At 44.3% G+C, this 23,324-nt stretch overlaps 1 protein-coding gene across 1 annotated transcript in view; it reads right to left on the reverse strand.

Annotated features, from left to right (window-relative positions):
* The window catches only part of Dock1 (dedicator of cytokinesis 1), a 514,332-nt gene that overhangs the window by 277,948 nt on the left and 213,060 nt on the right, over window positions 1-23,324 (reverse strand). The gene's annotated exons all lie outside the window — the stretch shown is intronic.

Genomic DNA, 23,324 nt, shown 5'->3' on the forward strand with positions numbered 1-23,324 from the left:
AATCAACTGCCCTGAACTCAGAGTTATGCCTGCATTTACTGAGTCCACAGAGACAATATCAGTATTGGGCAGCCAATGCCTTTGTCAGGTGTTTACATAACACAAAATATAAATGAGGAAACAAATGTTATTTTCAATTTGAAACTCATGATGCATATGCACGCAGTGTACACAGCAAAAGACAACACACACACTATTGGTGTTGACACAGCCACTGTATACATGGCTCCCTTGCTGGGTGATGCTGTCCATGCCAATCTGCCCCCAAAGTAATTAGAAATAAATCCAGATGGGAACGTTTCTCCCACCATCAACTAAACTGATTCAGTTGCTCCTGTTTGACCCTGGGTGCAAACAGAATACAGTATACATGCGTGTTAGAAGTAGCAGAAAGTCCAGCCAATGTAGAGTGTTTGGGAGGGAACATAATGCACCACACACAAGTTTCTTGGAGGTAGAATGGCCCCAGATATATTCCAGGTAAACCTGACTTGGTAAAGAAAATCTTCCCCATCAAAGCAAAGCAAGTTTCAATACTACACTAAAAAAGGAAAAAAAAAACCAAAAAAACAAAACAAAACAAAAAAACAAAAAAACAACCTCGAAGTTATTTTATTATGAGAAAGTCACAACCCTGACACGTATGTGTGTAACATACACATACACACACACACACACACACACACACACACACACACACACACACCTCAAATCTGCCATGTTATGTCCTCACAGAACCATTAATTAGTGGACAGGAGAGCCAGAGAATGCCTCAGAAGTCTTGACGTTAGGAGAGATACAGTCACTGACAACAGCAGCTGTTTTCTCTATAGACCCACTGAGGAAATATTCTCGGATTTATAGACCAAAAGGCAAAAACCAAAGAAATTATATGCATATTCACCTATGTTTTAAATCACAATCTTTATGGTTAGAATGAAACCCCTTGGAGACATACATAATTGAATCCTGTTATAGACAGTATTCTTTGGATTCTTTTTCAAGCATTTAACAATGTAAAATCCATTCTGGTAATGCTAAACAGATAAGTTATGGAGGCTGGGGTAGGATTTGAGCCAGAAGCCATGCATGTCAAACCCTGCTGTAGTAGGACAGGAGTTGGTAGGTCAAAAAACCAGGCATTTGTCACCCTCTAAACCCAAGGTTTTCTCCTGGCAGATTTTTAAAAAATACAATAAACATAAAGCTACTTTGAAACATTCCCACTCCTCATGGTTATAACGCAATCAGATTACACACGTCATCCGGGAGCGTATGTTCACATTCTAAATTTAATTTCAGTGACATCTTGGCTGTAGACGGGTACTGGCTGGTACTATAAAGGCAGAGACAGGAGCACAGTGGTAAACATGTAGGCGTCAGTTCCTATGATCACAAGCACCTCATGTCTGGAAGGCGTCTGAATTGAGGCTTCTGCTCTGTGAGGCCAGCAGCCGGCCCTGCACCCCCAGCCACCAATTGTAATGCTCTCCTGTTCTTATCTTGTAGGCTTTCATATCGGACGGGGCAAGACACAGCTAATTGTGACACGTGCAGGAACAGTGCATGTATTATCTATAGGTATGTTAACATTCTCTTCCCACTTTGTTATTCTGAGTGACAAATGTTTACCCACTAATGCAAGAATCACTGGGGCCATGCTGGGAAGATTCCATCAGACAAGAAAAAAAAAAAAAAGTAAAGTAAAGATCCTTCCTTGACCATAATTCTAAGCTATGCCTAAACAGCTATCCCTCCACCCCACCCCCACCCTCACCCCTGCCCCCAGGTATACAATCCCAAGATGAAGGAGAGTGTGAACATGTTTATCTTTCAAATGCACCTTTGTGGTCTCAGGAGCAAGTATCATTTTGATGGCTTGCTCCCTGGGAATCTATAGCCTTGAGCACAGAACTGTGCTCCAGCAAAGCAGTAAAATATATGCCCACCAGATGGTATAGATCAAAGGCCCGAATCCACACTGTATAGGCTAGCACAGCATGCCAGGTCCACTCTGCTCACATCACATGTATAGATTTAGGTCCTTGTCAGTGATTTAAGATTTTAAGGCGTGGTCAAAACTTTCAGAAATTGTTGTCATTTTTTTTTCTCGGTGGGGGGGTGTGAGATTTTTACTAACTGTGGCCACAGTGACAGATGTCATGCTTTAGTTCATTTGTAAACATGAAGAATGAAGTGGAGGGCCAAGGGGGATCCCATGTCTTGGCTGGTGTGAAGTGGGCTGCAGTGGTAAGTGCAGACATCTCTGAGATAACATTGACCTCATTTCCATTGGGTGTATACCTAGGAGCAATGATATATAACCCTTATGGTGGCAGTTCTGGTTTCCTGAGGACAATTCACAGTGTTTTCCAGTGTGGTTGTGGTGGCGCACATTCCCACCACCAGCATCCTCCTTTTCCCAAATCTTGGTCAACATTTAACAATAGTGTTGTCTTTGTAAACTGAGGCAGTGTCTCATTGGTGGTTTTGATTTACATTTCCTGATGGTTAGTAAGCATTATTTCCTATACCTAATAGTTATCTGTATATCTTCATTTGAAAAAAGAATAATTTTAGTAAGCTGTAAAATTATAAAAAAAAAAAACAGTAGTAACTAAGTAGTTTTCTGTGTCTAAACATACAGAGAGGATCCTCCTTGCTCCCCTATAAAATAAATAAATAAAAGTGAACAAAATGTCACTACCACTACAGGAAGAGGTCAAACCTGGACAGTGTAAGAAGGCTTCAGGCCACTTAGTCTCATGCTCACCAGCTCCTGTGCTAAGGTGTAACACAGATATGGCCATGACAACCCAAGCTGAGCATCCCAGATTGGGTCTGGGTTCTTTAAAAGCAGAGCTGGGTCACATGGCAATATTGTCAGGGAGCTGGCAGAAGAAACCACTCCTAGATGTAGGCACTGAGGTTCTGACTCCCACAGGACAATGGGCAGAATCAGAAGGGATTCACTGGTCGTGGGTGGGCATGCATGACTGGCATCTAGTGGGTAGGAGGAAGCCAGGGATGCTGCTGATGTCCTGTAATGCATAGGAACGCCCATGACAATAAAGTCACTGGATCCAAAGCATAAGTAGAGCTGGGGTTGAGAAGGCTGCCATATTGAACCCATCCTGCACCACGGTTTTGTAAGAGGCATAAGTAAAAGGCTAAGGGATGGACAACAGACAAGGAACCAGGAAGCTCCTAGCAGCCCTGCCAGAGTGTGAAGTTCTTGACTGTTCTTGGCTCTCATCAGCTGTTGAGGTGAAAATCAAGCACGCAAAGGTTTTTCTATCCAGAGCTCCATGGTCCAGGTCAGAGGGAGTGCCTTTCAGATGAGCATCCCCGATGGGAACTTTGTACCAAACTTTCAGATGAGCATGCCTGGTGGGATCTGAGTACTACATCCACACTGCAGATAAGGACTTTAAATCAACAGTGAGGGGCTTCAGCCAGGACATTCCATTTTTAACTGATGACATTAATAAAAACCAGGGCCTGCAAGTGTGCATCAGGTAATTCTTCCCTGGGTTCAGCTTACTTCCAGGGCCAGAGTTCATCCAGTCTTCTACTGTGACAAGACTGAAGTAGCAAAGATTTCCAGAGAAACTTCATGGGATGAGTGTGTTCAGCTTAAAACTATTTAACATTTTGTGGGTGATTGAAAAGAGAATTTATTAGGACACTGTCCAATGTAACTGAAATAATTTAAATAAATTTCGCTCTAAATCCAGGGGTGACTTACATAAAAAGTGAAATTAAAATTGATTTAATGAGTCAGAGAAGGATAAGAATTTGTCTTTCAGGTGAATTAGCTTAGAGTGGATACCATGTTGAATTGTCTTATCCAGCATGAACCCAAATACATTAACCAAAGGTCATCCAAAAGACCAGTGAGAGTCCAGGCACCAGAAGAATGTACCAGAACCTCAAGAAGACTCATGAAGTACAAAGGCAGAGGCAAAATGATCCCTTTGGTTCTCCTGCATAAACCAGTGGGTGTGCATCAACCCCAACAGGTCTGTTCATTGACAACAAGATATGGTGGGATGCATTTTCATAACCAGGATAGAGAAAAGGCTTTTCCTGCCTCATGGAGGCTCCATCAGACCCTAAATGAATGCAGAAGCATCATCAGAGGATGGGAGGAAAGAGGAGTGCAGCTTTGTCTCTCTCTTCCAGGAAAGTAGTTTAAAATAATTCCAGTCAGCAATAAAAAACAGACAAACAACAACAAAAAAACCATCAACTCCAATGACATGTTGCAAACAGAAGCTACTTTGGCTTAGTAAGCAAGTTCTGGAACATTCTTCATATTAACAGTTCAGCTAGAGTTCCCACAATACCTTAAGTCCCTATTTCATTGAATCTTGTTAACTAGTGTTCAGTAAGACATTACTGTTCCTATAAGTGGAACACACCAACTCATCCAACTCTCCCATCAATGTTCTATCATTCTTTCTTCAGTGTGGTTTTGAGACAAGGTATCATATGTAGCCCTGGCTGTCCTGGAACTCATGGTATAGACCAGGCTGACCTCAAACTAGCAGGATCCACTTGGCTCTGCCTCCTAAATGCTGCCATTAAAGGTGTATGCCACTACAACCAGCTCCTGTCATTCTTTACTAGAGGTAAAACACAACAGTTACTCTCATGGTGTCTGAAATGGCACAAAAGTTTCTTGAGGTTCATGAGAACAGATGTTAAAAGACAAGAAAAATGTAGCCTTGTCCATTAACTGAAAACCCACTGTCTTGGGGAAAACCACAGCAACTCTTATCTATCTGGCATGTCATATCAATTGAAATTATGAACATCGAAATCTTAAACCTCTATGATTTAAGGTGTTGGCAATCTATTGTAGTGAGGCCTGAGTGTTTCCTCTAAATGCAGATATTTCCAGCAAGAGTTTCAAATTATCTTCTAAGAGTCACAGCTGCTTTCCTGTCTTGAAAATAAAGCTATGCCATGTGACAGAACCTGACTTCAGAGTGGCCTGGGTATACCCCGGGGCTGCCCCTATCCTTTCTGTGCATTTTACTTGCTATTACCCCTTCCCAAAGACAAGAATAACTCACTGGTTTATACAATATTCAAATCACATTGTTTCAATTATAAACATAAAGGGCAGAAACAAGTCCAGGAACAAATACAGCATATTTTTTTGGCAAGCAGATAGTTGCAGAATACCAAAAAGTCTGGGCCAAAAGGAAAGGAGGGAAGGAAGCCTGTGAACTCAATAGCAATGGCCTTGGGCAGGTGTCAGCAACATCACAAAGGAAAAGCAATGATGGTCCATGAGGCACACCTGTTAAGGGTCCCATCTGAATACAAAAAAACTGATACATCATGGGAGATAGAAACTGTCTCTATGACAACAATCTGAGCAAAAGGGGAACACTTAGTTCAAGGTCAGAGTCCTTGTGGTTTGTTCAAGGCCTGCCTGGTTTTGGTACCAAGGAGAAGGAATCATATTCTTGAGTTGAGGACCTGTGGCTCTCCATTTTAGCCTCCGACTGCTAGGAGCATGTCTGGGATTGAGGAAGGATAAAGCAGATTCCAATGTGGGAGATTTTTAAAATGCCACATGGCCGTGGTTATCTTAGAAGCTAAAGTACACGAGGGGCCATGAAAGCTGCCAGTGTTCCCAAATTGCAATTTGTCATACCTGCTTGTTGGCAGACAGCCTTACAGGACAATGAACTTGACCCCATCTGTCTCGCATTTAAACACTGGAAACCCAGCTGTCTTCTCCACAAAGCAGAAACAATCATGTGGTCCTAGTAGAGGTCGGCTCAGGGAGGCAACAAGGCTGTTGTATCAAGACCAGGCTGCCTCCTTTGGGATGGAGAGGGACATGGTCTTATGTGTATGCCTTTGGGATGGGTGGCGGTACTTAAAGTAGGATTCTGATGTGGAAATACACAAGACTTGGGGGAAAATACCAAAAGGACAAAAGGTTTTAAAGCCTTTTCAGGAAATAAAAGCCAAAGGTTGGAAGCATTAGCCTGTCAGAGCGAGTCTCTCAGATCTGGGAGCCCTGGGTTCAGGGCTCAGCTGTTCCCTTTCTTGTGGGCTGGTATCCATTCACCTCTAAGTCCTGCAGAATTACAAAGAATCCTTTCCAACTATGAAATCCAAGAAGCTGCCTATTCACAAATACAAAATAAAAGAAGGGCCTGGGGACTCAGACTGGGCATGTGCATGGGATGAATATATTGACACTTATAAAGCAGCCCCCCCCCCAATCCTATCCCTCTAATGCCACCTGGATGTGCGGATCTAGCCGATAACTGATGGTTGTGCTCACTAGCTCATTGAAATGCTAAGCACCCAGAAGGTTCTATCTCCTACAACTGGAAATTTTGAGATGGTTGACATAATCACATTTCCCCCTAAGATGACACCCCTTTGATTGTGATCTGGACCAATTGAGATATTCAGATGAAGGGGAGGTTCTGCATGAAAGAAGATTAAAAGAGATTCCAGTTGGACTTTCCTTTAAGTAAAACTTTTTTTGCCTTATCATTCTTACTTCCTGTCAAAATATGCTTTAATTAGTTTAGAAGTGTTTTAAGAGTAAATGGTGAGGTTTTTTGTCTCCAGCCTATCTGGGTAACTCCCTTGCCAGACTCATCTGATGTCACCAATGATTCGCCGTGTGTTCAGACTTGGTTTCAAAGGGAACAATGAAAGAGGCCATTAGCAAATCCGCCCCTTCCCTCTTTTGCTGAACTGGTTAGTTCATAAAATAACAGCGCAAGGAAAGGGGGTGAATTCTAATGTGTGTGTTTTAATGAAAATAACAGTGAGCCAGACTTGATTCAAAGGCTTTGGGGGATAGTACCAAGATGTGAAAGATAATAATAATGTTGACTCAGATTAATTAAAGAGAATTGTTTCCAGAGAGGAAGTTCTTCTTGAGCGGGGTTAGAACAGACTCAGGAAGATGCTGCCCACTCCTGTTTCCATTTCTTTAGTATCAAGGCTACCATAAAAGTGGCCTCAGGTGACACCAGGCATCACTCACTAGGGCAGTGAGTAAGCAGAGTACAAGGAAGAAAGGGAAAGCCCTGGCCTACCCAGACCTTGTTTTAACACCAGAAGGAGACTTGTGAGCTGTCCTGTGGGGTGTCACATGTCCATCATCTGACACAGAGCAGATATGGAGGAGACAGGATACCATGGAGGGATGCCCACACTGGAGAGTGGGGGTGCAATGGTGGCTTCGATGTGTTCTCTAGAACTCCCTCTGCTGGAGAGTTAGGGACTGGCAGGTCCCAGAGCATTACTACGGTTGGCTCCATGTGAGCAATTGAGGACTTTGCAGTACATGAGTCTCAGGGAGGAAGCACCTTGAGTATATATGTCCTTACCCAAAATGATAGTCAGATTTTTAGGAAAGATGAGGGACACACGCTTTCGTATGATTAGATATGGTAAAGAATACACAGAGATTGTGACTGCATTCTCTTACATCATCCCAACTAATTTACCATACATTGAGCACACAAAATACATGGTAGTAACAAAGACATCCAGATACACATGAGAAGAGGAGTCTTCGCTGATTCCCAGTGTTGTGCAGAAGGAGCTGGTCAGGATGAGGGAGCAGGACAGCCACATGGCTAATGAAGTCTCATTATAGAGAGAGGTAATTGCATTTGTATGCAGAACCAGTGCCAGTCGGAGGCTGTCCGGCACCACTTGGAGCAGCAGCTCTCTGCAGCCTGTGTCATCCAACGATTATCTCCTCGTGGAAACACCCTGTCCAGTGTCCCTTCAATGATTCCACTTGTGCATATTGAGTTCTTTAGCAGTATGAGCCGAGGCGGCAGGGGAAAAAAATCCACCTTCCATCTAACATACATCGCCGTGTTCTTATTCACACGCTTTAAGTGGGGATGGGGGACAGGGACAGAATGGAATCCTTGAACAATACCTTACACAATGTTATTCTAGTATAAGAGAAATATTTTTTAATGAAATAAGTTAAGTCAGGGGGAAAAGAATAGCTTTGACAGGCCTCAAAATTCTCCTTGAAAATTCCCAAAGCTAATAATCCAATGTCTTTCAGTATTCTTTTAGAATCTAAAAATACGCTTATCTCTCCCCCCCCCCCCCCAGTACGTGAGGATTTTTAAAACCTTCAGCAACACCTTGCTTCCCTTCTGCAGACACTGTGAAACTAACAATGGCACTCAGAATGAAAACTGCTCCTAGCCCCACATCTCGTTTGCAAAGCAATGAGATTTTACTCAGGGCAGGAGAACCCACAGCAGCCGCAGTCCTCACCCTTGGTTAAACCAAAAGGTGAAAGTTAGGGAACCTTGTGCTGAAGTCCAAATTAGCACCAAGGAAGGAGGGAATTTGTCGAATTCAGAAAGGAAATAAATGCCCTACAGTTTTTAGGTGAGTGTGGGGACTTTCTAGGGCCCAAATACAGATTCAGACTTGCCCCTAATTCCTGAGTTGGGTTGCAAAAAATTCTGAGTAGATTTCAGTGATTTTTAGAGTGCAGTGGTTCCCAGGCCTACTCGGCAGCCTCTTCCTTTGACCAACTATCTGAAAACAGCATCCTGGAGACACACGGGGCCATCCCTAAGACTCCAGAGACCATGAATAGCCTAACACTGCTAACACCATTATGTATAAGAACTAAGATTGCTCCATGCTGGGGCTCTTGTGGCTGACACTGGGATGCAGCTTTTGTTCTAGAGGAGCAGAGTTCTGGCCAGGGGCTCAGTTGCTGGCTGCTTTACCAACTCCCAGCAGTGTGTCCAGGAAGCAGTCTATGTGTCTGAACAGAGGCGTGTCCATCTTCAAAATGAAAAAAGCAAGTGAGGCATGGACTATTATTATAACCAAATCCTGGTACTTGGGGGCACACTGGAGTGGATTTTAGGAAGGATGAAAGTCCTGCATTCTCAGAATTTCTCTGCAGTTACACCCCAAAGATAGAAAACTCTGTGCTCGTCACTGAGGCTAGAATGGTAGTGTGTGACTGGCTACCTTTGGGGTCTGTGGCCTGGCCATCTAGAGGGATGATGGTCACCAATCATGTGAGGGAAGATAGATGAGTGGACTTTAGAAAGACGGAGAGTGCCCCTTAGATGTTCTATGGGGAAATGTTCACATGAGAACAATGGTTACTTTGGGTTCTGGTTTTTCTACAGCCTAGAGAGATGGTTGAGGATGTAGATAAACAGGACCAGAAAGGACTGGCCTAGATTCCTTTAGCACACAAGGAGCATGGCCTGGGAAGGTGCCTAACTGTCACTTCCTCTGGACAATGCTGGTGTTTTCCCATGGGGCTGATGTCTAGATGTCCATACAGCAGACACCTTCGCTGCCACTTGGTGCTGTACTCAGAAACATTACTTAAGCTATCTGAAGCCACAGGATAAGAGCTCCCCCAGGCCCCCTGTGCATTGGTTCCTGGGGTTGCCTCTCAGTGGAAGACTCTTCATCACCACTTCACAGCCAAGGAAGTTCAGGTCCCCAAGGTGAGATGATTTATCCACAGTGGCAGAGCGAGACCTGAAGAGTCACCGTTAGCACCAGGGACTCTGTGATCTTACTCAAAGAGAATTAAAAACAGAGGCTAGGGATCTGAAGCTCACTGAGCCACAGGGCATTGGCAGGCAGGAGAAATGAAAAAGGTGGGCGTTTCTGCTTCAGAAAACAAGCAGGTGCTTGGGGGGCCACACTCACCTGCCTTTAACCCTTGCCTGCTAGAGTGAGAAGCTGAGAAAGATTTCACCTGGGGCATTCATTTAAGCTGAGGAGTAGACATCAGTTGACAGAGCCTAAGTTCTGCAGGAGCTTCAAATGGGGAGAAGAGTACAGAAGCACCAGGACCCTGAACTGCAACATCCCATGAAATGCTAGGAGAAGCATTAGGAAGGAAGTTAGTATCGTACTCAGGAAGAAAACAGACCTTGGTAGGGGCTGAGAGAGCAGCCTGAGACTTAGGGTAGGGCCAACTTTTACTCCTTTAGAAATATACAGACTATGCAGGAGAGATGGATATGTTGATAAAGTCCTTACCTTGCAAGCATGGGAACCTGAGCCCAGCCTCAGAGCACACATAAAAAACACAGGCATCCTGCAAATACTTAAAATCCCAGCAATGGGGAGGTGGAGACTGGCAGATTCTTGGAGCTCGCTAGCAACAAGCCTAGCCTTAGTTGGCAAGTTCCAGGCCAGTGAGATGATAGATAGATAGATAGATAGATAGATAGATAGATAGATAGATAGATGATAGACAGACAGTAAAACAAGGCAGATGTATCTCAGGCCTGTATGTATCTGTGTACATTTATATGTGTGTACATATACATACATGCATGTACAGGAGCATGTGTACATACATTAATACTTGTACACATATATAAAAAATATATAGAAAAATGATTTTATAAATTCATAATTAAGACTAATATTTAAGAGAAAAGAATTGACCAAAGAAATGAAATGTCTTTGCATCCTTTAATCATGAGCCACCAGGAGCTACAGAAGAATGTGGCCAAGGCGTTGCAACATTTACGTAGACACATGACTTCTGCCCACTGAGAATTCCTAATGGGAGGCAATGTTTTGGATGTCTGGAAAGAGAATAGAGGTGTAGACACAAAAAGGAAAGCTTCAGAGGGGTTCAATAACATGCTCCGGGCAATAGCTGTAAACATGGGACCCAGGGATCTTTCTCTTCCATTCAGTACAAGGTGTAGCCTGTTATCTGATGCCAAAGCCCACTTACCCAGAAAACCCTGGCCAGGTCCCAATACCTAAGCAAACACAGAATTCTCCACACTTAATGCCATGTGAAGAAAGAACTCAAAGATGGAGGATGAGGATTTGTGGTCAGGTTGCAGAAATTATGTGTAGCTGGGGTGGGGGTGGGGTGAGGAAATGGAGTGTGGCATCCCATGCTACCAGCCAGAGGAAGCACCAGAGCTGGGTATAGGAATGGCCACAAGGAAGCAGGCAAGGAGAAGTTGATGACACCACCATCAGCCTAGACGCAGGCCTCCCTGCACTGTATGTGGCCCACTGGTGGTCCTCGGAGAGGGAGGACTGGAGACAGAACAGCTGTACAGCTCTGCAATATCCAGAACTTCTGCTCCTAGCAGACACCAGTGGCCATTAAGATCAAAGAAACCTTTGCTCTAAGTAAGCCAGAGATAACCAGACTCTTGACCTTGCAATACTGCCCATGCAGCCACCATCTACTGCAGACCCCAAGTAACCCAGTGTGCACTTTGACAACAAGAAACTGCTAGCTGACAGCAATGGGCAAAAAAATACACAATTTTGTTACTTAACAGCCAGGGTTCACCTATCCGGAGTGTGGGTGGCTGATGCACACGTCACCCCCAGGCAGGTACACGGCAACCTGGACAATACAGAGCAAGCAGTAAGGAGAGGCAAGGATCATGGTCACTGTGCCATTGAACCCCACTGCCAGGCTTGGTGGCCCTCTCCTATCAAGGCTGCTCTGGGCTGTAGCATATTGGATGAACACAAACAGGAGTCTGCTCAACAGATAAAGTCGAGTCATTTCGTTAACAAGAACTCAGATTAGATTACTCTGTGATTACATGGTTCCGCGGTGTGATAAATTGGTTAATGACAGGATTCCCAGTGTAGTTGCTTAATGGGAATTCAATAATTACAGGTGCCCAGGATTGTATGGTAGCCTAGGAGATGCTAGCTACATGCTCTGTTCTAATAACTCAAAAACTACCTGGGACAGTTGCAATGGCCTTGACATGGAGGACATGTTACGGCATTAGCTTAGCTAAATGTCACATCTCACAGAACCCTGAAAGGCTCTTGTTGCCTGAATGTCCAGGCTGAGAATTCTTTAATCCTCTTCTTTATCAGCACCAGGCCCGATTGTAAAATCTGCAGTCAATACATAATAGTAAGAACAAAGTAATATTTGAACTATTCATTAATAGTTAAGGGACCTTTCATAGACCTGTATGTTTGAGAATGTGTTCTTCCTAGAATTTGGTAAGACAGCAATTATCTCTTTTTTTTTTTTTTTTTTTTTTTTTTTTTTTGGTTTTTCGAGACAGGGTTTCTCTGTGTAGCTTTGCGTCTTTCCTGGAACTCGCTTTGGAGACCAGGCTGGCCTCGAACTCACAGAGATCCGCCTGGCTCTGCCTCCCAAGTGCTGGGATTAAAGGCGTGCGCCACCACCGCCCGGCTAGCAATTATCTCTTATTGAACTGAAGTAAATGGAAGCTCACTGACGATGACAGAATTAACTCACCCCTGCTCCCCAGGCTCCTGCAACAAGACTGGATCTCCTACTTTCTTGGGTACCACAGCCCAGAAAAGCTGGAATGTCAAGAGTTCAGAACATTCTAAGATTTGCACTTTGCACAGCTGTCCCTAGAAGGGGTCTTGTCTCCACTGCCACACATTCTGGACAAGCAACACTTGACCTCACGGGCTTCACTTCTACTTCCTGGTACTGGGAGGATTTGAACAGACTCCTGACATTTGTTCTCTGACTTCCACACCTGTCATGTGTGTACAGACACACACACATACACACACACACACATTCTTAAAAATGAATGGAGAAGAGAATAAGCCTTCTTGTGGAAGAAACAGGAAAATAGCCATAAACTTCTCTTGACATTAAAAAAGAAAAACCCTCAGTGATATTACAGTCTCTGACAATAAGAAAAACGGTGTATGGGAATTAAAAATCATAAACTGGTACATTCAATAGGTCTTGAACTTATTTTTAAAACTCCAGATAATACGGCTTTGCTGGTTTGTGTTCCTGAAATGTCAGAATTTGGCTGGGATTAATGGTTCTCTAAATGGATAGGATTCCGTGTTTATAGATGGTTCATAGGCCCCCTGGCTAGATAAAGAATGGTATAAACATTCACTGAAATCTACTGACATTTAGTCTGGCATCTGGACATGAGGACAGGGTAGAAGACTCCATAGCCCTAGTGCAAACCACATGATCCAAAAAGCAGGGGGTGAGAAGAAAAGCTCCGCCGTGCCACATCACCACAGAAAGACACGTGGCCCAGGAGATCCATTAGGAGTGGGTTCCAGCGGCCCATCACTGCTTACCAAAGACGTAAGTAACAACTCTAGTACACTGACAGCATTCCTCATAGAACCATCCTAACGAGTGGTGTATATTCTGAAACACATCTTCAACCCTAGCTTTCTAACACAAACATCCTTGCACACCCCTGCTCCCACAGTATAATTATAATCTTGTATTCTTTTGACCAAACATGCTATGTGCTGCTTCCTGGGAAGCTGTCCTTGATAGCAAGGAGAACCTTTCAGTAGAGCTAAAGTGATAAATAGGAGAGTCCTCCCCAGGGTCTCCTCCTAGCTGTGGTCCTTAAGAATGTTTGAGACTAGTACGATTTTGCAAGACCAGAGTCATTTGATTCATGGTGCTTTCAGTCCATAGGCTTCTCTGGCAGTGGTGGCTGCATCTGAAGAGACAGCTGGATGCACTATGTGTCATGACTTCTGATAGACTTTGACTTAACTTCTTTGTGTAAGGTGTATGTATATTGTTCTTGTGACCAGGTGCGCATGTGCAGGTGTGCACGCATGTGGAAGCCAAAAGTGGAGTCACACATCTTCCTCTCCTGCCCTCCATTCTACTTAAATTTCATTTTTATTCATAACTTGAGAATTCTGAATAATGTATTTTTATCATATACACCCCCTACCCCCTACTTCCTCCCAAGTCTACTTCCCCAACACAACTTTGTGTCCTCCCCCCCCCCACACTCATCAAGTCCAATTTGTGCTACCCATTTATTTACTCTTGGATGTTTGGCCTTCCTCCCGAGGCTCAGGGGTCACTGAAGAGGGCACCATGGACAGGAGAGAGGGGTACGAAGTCCTTCCCCTAGCTGAGGCGCTACAGGCAAATGATAGCTGCTGGGAAAGGAGACAGCTGTCTTCAAGAGTAGCCTCTGGTGAATCGCCATCTTACTTTTGGACTCTCCAAACCTGGAGCTCATTGATTGCTAGACTGGCTGGCCAATGAGCTCAAGGATCTGCCTGAACTCCGCCCCCAGCACTGGAATTCTAGACATACACTTCCATGCCTGGCTCTGAAGTGAGAGTTCAGGGTTGAACTCACATCGTCATGCTGGCACGGCAAGCCCTAGCCCCATGCTATACTGTGAAACAACTGTGTACTTTGGAACTTTAAAGACTAGCCTGTGAACGTAAGTTCCTTTCCAAAGAAAACGAGTGAATTTGGACTCGATCACAGGGCTCTCAATAGTTTTCTTAAAAAAAAAAAAATGATAGAGTCAACAGTTTATTGCTAAACAGTGCAGATATATTATAAATAGACTCTGAATGAACATAACCCTGATGGAGGGGGTGGTCGGTCACCAGATCTCTATGGTCACACACTAACCCCTGTATTCTGTCTTTCTAGTGTGGAGCTGGATTTTAAGCAACAGGAGGACAAACTCCAGCCTGTGCTGAGAAAACTGCACCCTGTCGAGGAAACTCAGGTCATCCCTTCGCCTTACACTCAGGAGACTTACTCCTCCACGCCCAAGCAAAAATCCAAAACTGAGTCCAAAAAGCACGGAAGGTGGAAACTCTGGTTCCTCTAAGACTCGTGGGCTTGGGAGTCCCCAGGCCGTCTTTCCAACCCACTGCGATTTAAGTCAGTCCTTTTCCAAAACGGATAGGATCAAGGGGACGGCGGTGCCGACGCGTGCTCCCTGCTTCTCGCCCTGCGTACCAAAAAGGCCTTCGCACCAACTCATAATTAGCAGCAAGGGAGTGACTGTCACCCCTTGCCAGCTGTCCTTTGCAGTTCACTGGTGTGGGGTGTAAAGTCTGAAATAAAACTTACGTAATCAAAGATAAGGAAAAACTCTAACCCCTGGCACCCCCTGCCCCCCATCTATGAACAAGTATTGAGTTATCAACGTTCCATGCGCCAGGCTGTCCCTCTGCAGACAGTGGAACTTTCCATTATTTTTGGCCTTTTATTATTATTACTTTTTTTTTTTTTAATGAAAAGAGAAAGCAAGCCTCCTATGGGCAAAGGACTTCATTTTTACCTTTCGTTTTGCAAATAAGCAGGGGGCGAGTGCAGTTTTCAGCACATTTAATTCCGGAGAAAGCACAATTTTTTTCAAGTGGTCGGAGACCATGAATAATCTCGAAAATGTGACTCTATGTATATCTGCCTTCGTGTGCTGTAGCGCTAAGCCAAGTGACCACATCTCAGTGTCACATTGACACCACAGATTTAGCACCCTCTTCATCTCCAGATGGACGACATGTTTACTGCTCATTTTCCAAACGGCCAGCAGCCAGGAACCACCCCTCCCCCCAACCCCAAGTCAGGATATGCCTTCAATCATTGCAAGCTGACAGGGTCAGAGCTAATGGACACTAAGCTTTCTTAGGTCTTGTTTTTTTTAATCTTTGGGTACCCAAAGGCCAAATGATGAATCTGGCAAGAATTTGAGAAGAGACAAAGATACACAACGGGTAATATAGTTACCTATAAATCACCGGTGCCTGGGCTGCGGCAGAAAGTGTCTTTGCGGCTCAGTCCCCAGAGACGCTCTTCGTCCCTGAGCACAGCCAGGTGTTTTATACAGTTCTTTCTGCTTTGTCACGACTGTGCAAGATCTGACCGTCTCAGAGAGAAACAGTGTGTTTCCCTTAGCTGCTACCAATGGCCAAACTTACCATCGCCTACATCTAACCTATCAGTAAGTTGTATTAAATGGCATACTTAGGGGAAAGCTGTGAATCAAATGTTTTTAGGCATTTTTTTAAAATCTGCCGTCACACACAAGAGTTCTCTCTTGATTACACATGACAACGTAAACCTCCACTCCTTTATTTTTCACTCATTTCCCTGCACCTTTACAAGTATCTTTTTTATAGAAAACAAAATCCTCCTGTGAGTTAACTACATCTCTCAGTGTTCTGCTTCTCATATAGGAAGTAGGGGAGGGGTCTTCTTTTGCCTTTTATTTGTCTTTCTTTTTTGTATAACTTAAGATTTGAATAGTTGTGAGCATACCAGAAAAACCTAGTCTTCAGTGTCTGTCCAGCACTCTCAGCTGGAACTCCAGGCTGACGGCAGCCTCCTAGACCTGATGGCAAACCCACAGTGGCTCCGTTTGGGGAGAGGGTCATGGCCTGCTTTTGATGGGTAGGGGCCAAGGCTCACCATGCTTTTCCTCTGGACTCAACAGTTACATTAAGTTCTAAATATTTGAGTTATACAAGGATCTAGAGATCGGCAATCAGATCTGGTCTTTAAAAGAAAAAAAAAAGCTAAAAGAATATTTTGTGTGAATACTCTTTGGGGGTTACTCAAACCACACTACAGAGGTATGCTTAATTCGAAATGCACACAGACACACACACACACCACATGCAGGCACACGTGCACACATAGGCATGCACACAAACACATGCCTTTAAGGAAGTATGCTATAAGAATTCACATCCGTAGAAGAGCAGTAAACAGACATGTTGGAGAAGGACCCTGACCAAGCTGATCCTGTACCTTGAAGGAAGTGCAATTGTTTTTTGCATACTAAACCTTTAAACATGTCTTTCACGTTTTTATACTGTTTTTAACTGACGTTATAAAAATGTTGGCAACCAGTTTCCTCCTCATATGTTTGAAGAATTCCATGTTCTCAGCAAATGGAAGGAAGGGTTCAGCAGCTTTCTGTCCAGTGCTGCACATCTGTCTAAATGCAAATATATGTGATGTCACTGTTTTGAGTCTAGGTCCCCACATAAAAAAATTAAACATTTTAGAGTCAGAAATGAAACTCTGAAGATAAACTAATTCCTCTTCAAAAGAAAAAGCATCTCCCCAAACAGGAAACAAAATGTATTTTCAAGCTCATTTCATAGCCAATCACAATTGCCAACGACAGAGGATGACCCTTCTCCTGGAAAGATTGAAGTCAAAACTTTCATTAAAAAAAAAGTAAAAAGTTCAGTGTCCCCTCCTATGTAGATGTACACATGGCATTACGTATAGAGAGTAAATTATTATACTTGTCATTAAATATTTATTAATTTTTAAATAAAAAAATCAAAGTTAATGTTTTGTGTTGCTAGCAAACTTATTTCGCAGCCTCTATACTTTGGGAACATTCAAGAAAATAATAATGGGCAGATATTTGGCCTAGAAGGCATTCTGATGGGGTTTGGCAAGATGAGACTGTCATGTGCTCTGGGTACTCCCTATATCTCCAAACCCTGACCCAGAGAGGCCACTCTGAAATATTTACCCAGCACCCTGGCATGGGTTTAGCTACCAGGAACACAAGGTAACATTTTAAGGTATGCAGGGTACATGCTTACAGTAATATGTGCCTAACCTGGGTCTACTTTTTAAAGAGCATCCAAGACTACTAAACTCACACAGTGCTGCTGCCTTCCATGGCCTAGAGTAGGTGGTTTCTCTCAAGAGTAGCAGTTCTCAACCTGTAGGTTGAGGCCCCTTTGGCAATTGTCTGTCTCCAAAAATATTTATATTATGATTCATAACAGTAGCAAAATTACAGTTATAAAGTAGCAACACAATGATTTTATGGTCAGGGGTCACTACAGCATGAGGAACTATATTAAAGGGTCACAGCAGTAGGAGCATTGAGAGCCATTGCTCTGGGGTATCCATCAAGTAGGTCCCTGGTCCAAGGGGAGTGACTAGCTCTTTCTCCTCTTTCCTCTGTGTGGGAAACAATCACTCCAGCCTGGATGTACAGCCTCACCAGCTAAGTCCATCCCAATGTCACCCGGTATCTAGAGGTGGCCTACGCCCCCTGTAGGACAAGATGGCCCATCTACAAACACAGGTCACTGTGGATGTGGATATGAGACCTCACTGTCCCCACATTTGCCTTGGAATGCCTGGAAATGAAGGAGATGAAGACAAGTGCTTTGGGCAGAAGGAAGAGAGAGGTCCAGTGCATCAGCTCAGACAGATGAGAAGAATATTCAGGCAAATTCTAGAATCAGTTCTTAGCCACCTGCTAGGGTCACCTCAGAGTACCTCTCCTATAAACACCCAAGTATCCATTCTAGAAGACCATCAGAGTTTGAATGGGAGGGATCCAATGTCCAGAAAAGCTGTGCCATCTGAGCTCCTGTGTGTCCCACAAGGTTGTAGTCTCTGCTGCACAGCTGACAGACAAGATGCATGGGTTTTATAGCAGCTGTCCCAGATCAGCTGAAAGAAGTCCCAACCACAGGCAGACAGAGTGAGGTGGTGCCTGACCAACATCAACTTCCTTGTGGACCATGACAGGCATGTCACATCCCACACAGACCACCATTCACTGGAAGAGAAGAGATACCATCAGATAAAAGAGTTTGGCATGTTGCCTTTCCTAGAAGTGGGCAAGAATTGGAATCAGCCAAGGGCCATGAACTTCTCACACATCATCTGATAGCAGCAGGCCAGTGTATAACTGGCCCACACACTGGCGGGCGGATTTTATAGGACTGTTTTTATCTGACTCAGTTACCACCAGTGGAGGCAGTTTCATGGGTGCGTTCTTAGCTCAAGGCTTCAACAATAGCTTCCCTCATCCACATCTTTCATCTCTTAAAAAGGACCTTTCACACCTTTGGCCTCAGATAAGTGTGGAGCCAATTCATTTATTGGAAGAAAACACCTATGCAACACAACGATCAGAAATATCATCCAGTCTTGTGAATTAAAAAAAACTAATCAAGTCATAATGGGTGGCATGCATTATGGCAGGTCACAGGTCATGTGCTTTAACTCATTAGCTTTAAACACCTTATAATTAATATAAGGTACCTCTACAATCTGGTATGAACATGCAACAGTTTTACCTAGGCAATGACATGATTTTTATTTCCTCTGCTGTTAAGCCTACTGTTAGTGAGCAACCTTCATGGGAAAAACAAGAAACCCCAGGACACATCAATATTAAAAAAGCAAGAAAGATCACCCTGCCAACACCAAATATAAGTGAACTTACAAAGTCATTGCTCACACATATACATACTAGTATAGTTGGACAGCTGGTGTGATGCTTGTATTCAAAAGTCAAGCTCCCTCCATTTGAAACATCTATAATGCACTGTATTAAGTGAGCACTTTTAAAAGCATTTTCATACTTTAACTCCAAGAAATTATACATCTCAACACCAAAGCTCATGCCGAGAGAGGTAATATATTGGTTACAAAATTGTTTTGAGTCTAACAATTATAATTAACACCTTCCTTTCCAAATGCGGAAGCATTCCAGGTCCTTATAAATGACCTGGGATGCTAGTGAACTCCCCACCAAGGCTGCTGCTGCTCCTATCAAACACCTCTGCACCTATCCATGTCCACATAACAAGTATCCAAATACTGTCCATGGCTGAGTCCAGTGAGGCAGAGGCTCCCAAGGCCACAGTCAGAGAACAATCCAGAAGGACTTTCCCCACCCCTAAGCCCGCCTCTGTGAACTTCCCAGGGGACCCTTTCCTTAGAAGAGCTCACATCTCTGCCTAAGAGGTGTGGTAATTTTCAGTCTTCTGGTGTGTACCCAGACCAAAGAAACCTCTTTCACCCTCGTCCTCACTCAATTACCTTTTTAAAGGACTCATTATCAGAATGTAAACCTCATCATTTGAAAGAAACAACCAGCTAATGCAGCAGGAGAAGGAACGTCCCTACATGTTCATCATTGTTCCCTGGCTGTAGCTCATCTCATGAAAGATGCATGTGTGGAGCTCCAGGTCACACCAAATGGCTGATCTGGCCACCTGTGTACAGCTACATGGTCCCTGCATAGGATCATATATCCTGGGTGGGAACACTGTAATGCTGGAGCCTCAACAGGCTTCCACGAGGAAGAGAAAAAAAAAATGTAAAGTAAGATCTAATGCAACACAGAGTATTTTACTCGAGAGTCTCTGGTGGCAACCTGTTCCCCTGCCACCTGTTTCATGTGGAGGTGGCTGCAGATGTGGAAGGTCAAGGGCAGGCCCATGCTTCAAGGGTCCATCTTAAATTTCTAAACGGAGCAGAGATTACGAAGACCCTTTAATTCCACGGTAGGGTTACAGCCTAGCCCGTTTGGAGCAGTGACATGCTCTCCACTCGACAGCTGCTGAGGGGAGGGGCTTTGTTTATATTTTGTTAGTTAATTTACTGATTTATCTTAATTATGACATTTAGGACCCAGAAACATTTTCCTGTGCATGAGAAGCATTCCCGTGGACACTTCAAATGCAATGAGGTTAAACAAGTGCCAGATGACAGAGTGCAAGGCGGAGCTTATATAAAAGCACAGCAGATGTGGGTCAAAGTGGCTGTACGCTGTCTGTACAGCTTGTCCACTCCGGCGTGAGGTCGCCCACTCCTAACTCAGGCTATAACCAGGCAGAGACGGAATACCTAGTAAATACTCACCCCGTGGAAAGAGCAGGCCCGTTCCCAGTACCAACTTTAACAATGTCACAGAATAAGTCTTTTAATGAAATACGTCCACTCAGAAGTTTTTTTTTTTTAATAACTTCTATTAAAAAAAAATCCATTTTGAGCAATCACTTACAACTTTCCAGCTGATTCACAGTTATATAATTTCCACTACAGTTATGCAAAGTGAGTAACCCAAGAAGATGGGAATCTCTGGGGCACAATGGAATGGTACAGCTCACCTACAACAGATCTGTAAACCGTTTTCTGCTCTGTTTCCACCCTAGCAGACCCACTGATGAAGCTTTTGTCACCCTTGTCAGGGATGCTTTTGTGAAGATCCTCCACTAATCTAAATTCACAGAGCAACAGGGTAGCATTACGTTAATGCATGCATCCCCAGCTGGTGCAGGCAGGGACACCAAGGTGACACATGCTCACAGGGGGAGTTCTGCAGGCCCACTCCTCTGCAGACACTTGGGGATGGCAGATAACTGACAGACACTTCTCCACAATTCAAATATTAAATGGCCAACATCCTCCTTGATATATCTTGACACTGTCATCGCTCATTAAATAATTACAGCTCATCATTCACGTTTCTTTTTGTGATTTTCACCATGACAGCTTGGTTTCACAGGAACGAATTCAAAAGGAATCCTTGATTCTTTTTCATCTGAGATATTCAGAACTGGGAGACGTTGGCTGAAGGCCTCAATCCCCCCTTTGACTTCTGGAGACTTCTGCGAAGGTCAGGGATTTGGTAGGCGGTCCTGGATGTGGCACTCCCCGACAATGTCTTGCACCCCTGATACCTGTTCCCTGTGGATGTGGCTACAGATGGGTGAGGCCTAAGGGAGGTCCTTACTTCATAGCCACCTTAAGAAAAATCAAGAGTTCATCTCAAGGAATTGTTGAGATGTCCTCAGAATGTAAGAGCTACTCCCAGCTTGGACGCTAACCCATCGTGAAACTCAGCATCTGCATTCTACCTGCAGAAGACTGGGTAGGGATAGAAAAGGGCTTATTTCCCTGGGCAGCTGCCTACATGACTAGTGGAAACCAGAGGGGAGCTTTCATCATTCTTTGATACCTGCTGAAGTGAGCCACGGCCATCAGCACTCCACCTTGGTCTCACAGCAGAGACAAGCTGGCACTAGAACCAAGAACCACAGATGTTCTGGTCCAATATTCTGTAGTGGTTTAGGCAGTGGGGGTGGGGTAGGATAAGCCATAAACAAGAATCTTCCCAAAGGTTAGTTAATGCCCAGCTCAAGTGGTCAATGTAACTTGCTGTGGTTATTAGGACTCAGCTAGGAAAACATTCTAAACATTTTCGAACCCCATATTCTGAGAGCTCCACTCACTGCACTCTTCCCTTTATCAAGCTTTGTATGCTCTTTACCATCGCTCACATCCTACAGGACCTATGTGACCTTTTATAAGCCTCCTCTCTGCCCTCCTCCCCCAGGTTTAACTACTGGTCAGGGACTATAAGTCGAAAGACTACAGCTCTAAGATAGGAGTCCCTCACCATAGGGATGTAGCTCAGTTAGTGTCCAACTAGCCACAGGAAGAAAGGGATATATATCCCCAACAAAAGGTAGGATTGTGTTCCCTAAACAGAAAGAGAACCTTTGTTCCCTTAACAAGACACAGTCTTGTCTCCCTAACCAGAGACAAAACTGCCCCCCTCCCAAATAGAACACTATCCTTCCATCTCAGAGGCAAGGTAGTTTATCAGAACCTTGCACTCATACCACCTGCCAAGGGGACCACATCCAGATGCTGAAGCCTCCGCAGCATCTGAAAGCCTTCCATCTGACCTAGTCTAAGAAGGGCCACCGAGGACAGAACATGATGATGCCTGCTTCAGCTTCAAGCCACACTTCATCCATTCTACCTGGAGCCCCTTTCCTAGTTTCCATGTGAGCATATGCAAAGTACACCAGAGCCTGACTGCAGGGGAGCCCCCGACATACTGGAGCCTACCCCAATCTTGTTCATGGGGTTCAGCCCCCACTGACTGGTAATATACAGAGATGTTTCCAGGACCTGAGAAAGTCAAAATAGGAACACATGAAGAGTACCAAGCTGGAAAAGCCAACTTCAATGATAGCCCATTCACATGGAAGCCTGTTATTGCATTATTCCTACCTTTGACAGCCCAAACTTAGACTATACATGCTTATTCAAGGAAAAGCTGAACATGATCTGGAATTCAGAGACAAGAGGTTCACAGCTGCACCTTCTGGGCTACCTGCCTACTTCACCCACATAATACCCTCTGTTGTGAAGCCAGTACATAGGGACACAGGCTGTCTGTAGGGTTTCTATTGCTGTGAAGAGACACCATGGCCACAACAACTCTTACAAAAGAAAACATTTCATTGAGGTGGTGGCTGACCGTTCGGAGGTTCAGTCCAGTATCATATTGTCGGGGAGCATGGCAGTGTGCAGGCGGACATGGTGCTGGCTACATCTTGATCAGAAGGCAACAGGAAGTGGACTCAGTGTCACACTAAGGGAAGCTCGAGCAATTGAGACCTCAAAGCCCACCCCCACAGTGACATACTTCCTATAACAAGGCTACACCATACTTCAACAAGACCACACCTCCTAATAGTGCCAGTACTTTTGGGGGCCATTTTCTTTCAAACCACCATGCAGGGCTTGGGCTGGTATGGCTGGGCAACCCCACCTTCCCCTCATTTGTTCGTTCCCTGAATATATGGAAGGGATCAGGGTCACACACCAGCAAAGACCAAGGTGCCTTTCCTGACTGCAGGTGAAAAGGCTATAAAAGCTTTTGTTTCTTCAATTAAAGAGGTGACTTTGTTTTCCTCCCTCCAGAGAG

This window comes from Peromyscus eremicus, chromosome 1 (assembly GCF_949786415.1).
Source record: "Peromyscus eremicus chromosome 1, PerEre_H2_v1, whole genome shotgun sequence".
Lineage (NCBI taxonomy): Eukaryota > Metazoa > Chordata > Mammalia > Rodentia > Cricetidae > Peromyscus > Peromyscus eremicus.